This window comes from Octopus sinensis, unplaced genomic scaffold (genome assembly GCF_006345805.1).
Source record: "Octopus sinensis unplaced genomic scaffold, ASM634580v1 Contig06268, whole genome shotgun sequence".
Classification (NCBI taxonomy): domain Eukaryota; kingdom Metazoa; phylum Mollusca; class Cephalopoda; order Octopoda; family Octopodidae; genus Octopus; species Octopus sinensis.
This window is the reverse complement of record NW_021829076.1, coordinates 460-3,807: the sequence shown is the minus strand read 5'-3', so window position 1 is coordinate 3,807 and position 3,348 is coordinate 460. Positions and strand designations below refer to the sequence as shown.

Genomic DNA, 3,348 nt, shown 5'->3' with positions numbered 1-3,348 from the left:
TTGACAAAAATATTGCACATCGTATATTGGTGCTATGAATAAAGCTAAGAGTGATATAAGAATACTTCAGCGGTAGACTTCAGAAGGTATGGACGTCATAGCTGTTCGCATTCAACAATCCATAACGTATTTGCAGTCCCAATGTCAATATCGGTTTCAAATTTTAGCACAACGCCGTCAAATTCGGGGCGGTGGGTAACCCGATTACATCGGCTCCATTACTAAGCTGGCACTAACGTTATCGACCCCTAAACAATGAAGAGCGAAGTCGGCCTCGGCGGAATTTGAACTCAGAAAGGAAAGACAGACGAAATACCTATTTCTTTACTACCCACAAGGGGCTAAACACAGAGAGGACAAACAAGGACAGACAAACGGATTAAGTCGATTATATCGACCCCAGTGCGTAACTGGTACTTATTTAATCGACCCCGAAAGGATGAAAGGCAAAGTCGACCTCGGCGGAATTTGAACTCAGAACGTAGCGGCAGACGAAATACCGCTAAGCATTTTGCCTGGTGTCATAGTGCCAATGTTCTTATTAACGTTTGGGATATTAAATCAGGCACTTAAATTTTTTGATACTAACAAGTCTGAGACCGTCCTGGTTCTATAGTATAAAATTCACGTTTTAAAGGGATCTACATTGAAACCTTCTATCAAAAATGTGTGTTAATTTACGTTCCAAAAATCAGCTTTATAATGACGAAGTTATTTTACGAAATTCTTCATAAGTTTAAAAATTAATTGAAAGACAGGCAGAGTATTTTAACAGAAATACAGTAACAGAAGGGTTAAAGTGATTTGTAGTTTGGACATCATGATCGAGAAGATATTAACCATCACTGGCAATTTCCATGAATTCGGTGATACTGATAAGATCTTTGTTGAATGGAGGGATGGAGACAGAAGCATAAGGTCAGTTCAAACAATTCCTTGAGTGTCACATTGCATCATCCAGACAGACTCATTGAATAATAAAGGGGATAATATGTATATCATATGTGTACGCATATAGTGAAAAGAACATTTGGAAGTAGATGAAGGAGTGCTCTTTTATTCTTTTATTCTTTTATAGTTTCAGTCATTTGACTGCGGCCATGCTGGAGCACCGCCTTTAGTCGAGCAAATCGACCCCAGGACTTATTATTTGTAAACCTATTACTTATTATATCGGTCTCTCTTGCCGAACAGCTAAGTGACGGGGACGTAAACACACCAGCATCGGTTGTCAAACGATTTTGGGAGGACAAACACAGACACAACACATATAAATATATACATACAGACATATATATATATATATATATATATATATATATATATATATATATATATATTATATATATACCGTCCTACCAAATCCACTCACAGGCTTTGGTCGGCCCGGGGCTTTAGTAGAAGGCACTTGCCCAAGGTGCCCCGCAGTGGGACTGAACACGGAACCATGTGGTTGGTTAGCAAGCTACTTACCACACAGCCACTCCTGCGCCTTAAAATGTGTGACGCTTACAGCACCTAGGTTTCCCAAGCGGTCCCCAATCTAAGTACTAACTAGCCTCGACGTTGCTTAACTTCGGTAATCGGACGAGAACCGGTGCTTTCAACGTGATATGGCCGTATGTATTCTAAGTTACAGCTATTCTTTGTGATTCACGGGTGTCTGAACTGATCTACAATAACTTGGAGAAGAAACACTCATTATTTCAGCAGGAAGTTAAAGAGAGGCACGTATCATACAGCCAGAGATACATATCAAGAACATTGTATGAAAGAATAGTTTCTCTTCTGGACTGATACATCACATTTCTCCTAGAAAGATACGCCTTCACTACTGGAGATATTTTAAATATTTTAAGCCTGTAATCAATGAAATATATGTGGATGTCTCAGAACATCACCACCACATTGTAATAGAAAATGTTCTGACAATGAATTCTAATTTGCAACTAACATCATAGGTGCGCTGAACTATGTAACAACAGATTTGTTTAAAAAACATGTCTGGGTGTTCTAAAAGCGAGATAAACAAACTCATCAGCCAGTTCAATGAAGATACTTACTCCGTTATATATATATATATATATATGTATATATATCTCTATCTATCTATCTATCTATCTATCTATCTATCTATCTATCTATCTATCTATCTATCTATTCTATCTATCTATCTATCTATCTATCTATCTAAGGATAAAATGTTTAAACGTACACTGTATATATAATGAATAATATATAGTCTGTTGACTAGTTTTTTCTGCACGTTAGGCCACGGTGGTAAAAAACTTTCTAAATAATATTTTACTACCCCTGAAATTTATTAATATATATATATATATATATATATATATATATAATATATATATACAGTGGTACCTTGATTACGAGTGTCCCAACTAACGAGTTTTTCGAGATACGAGTCGTTAAGTCACATAAGATTCTGAAAGAAAAATTGCAGGTTATGTGAAGAGCAAATCCAAGGGCGTGGGTCACCATGTAGTTTTATATGGAGTGGGTGAATTTGGTCTTTGGTCCTGACGTTAAGAAATATCTCCAGGAAAATAACCTTCTCGTCTCACCCACCTAACCTAGAAGATGACATCCTCGAAGGGTTTAAGTTTATAAGGGTTCTCTCCCTTCTACCCAACACCACCCCTATCCCGCAGTCCATTGAACAGCAGGAGGTTTCTAATTCCAAGAAGGTCTACAGCAAACACCTGTTTTGTGGCTGCTTTGAGGTGACGGAGAATACAAACCTCACCCTTCGAGAGTTCTCGAAGGACCACTATAACATCGTGATATGCCTCAGAATTATCGATATGGCCTGGCAGAGTGTTACAAAGAGGACTTTGAGCTCTGCGTGAAAGAACCTGTAACCTGAGGTTGTGTCGGAAACGGATTTTGAAAGATTCAAACCCGAAGCTGTAGTAGTGGAGGAGATTGTATCTCTCGGCAAGTCCATGGGCCTGGACGTGAACGAAAGTGACACCAATGAGCTTATCGAAGAGCACCCCGAGGAACTGACAATGGGGGGAGGTAAAGGAGCTACAAACGCAGCAGTACACGGAGGTTCTTCAAAAAGTAGGTGATGCGGAGAAGACGGAGGATGTTATCTTTACCATTGCGATAAAGGATATGTTGGAAATGAGGAAGAAACTTTCAGACTTTATTCAAAAGAAACTACCCAAAAAGTTGAAACTGGGCGTGCAACGGCGCTATTTAATGACACTTGCCTAACTCATTTCAGAAACTCTTTGAAAGTAAGGATGAAACAGATCTTATTGGACAGGTCTTTATCGAAAACTCCTGCAGATGAAAGTGAGAAAAGCGTGGCGAAAAGGGCAA

General features: G+C 38.8%; 1 pseudogene; it reads right to left on the bottom strand.

Annotated features, from left to right (window-relative positions):
* Positions 1–1,506: 1,506 nt before the first annotated feature.
* On the bottom strand, positions 1,507–1,625 carry LOC115227651 (annotated as a pseudogene).
* Positions 1,626–3,348: the final 1,723 nt, after the last annotated feature.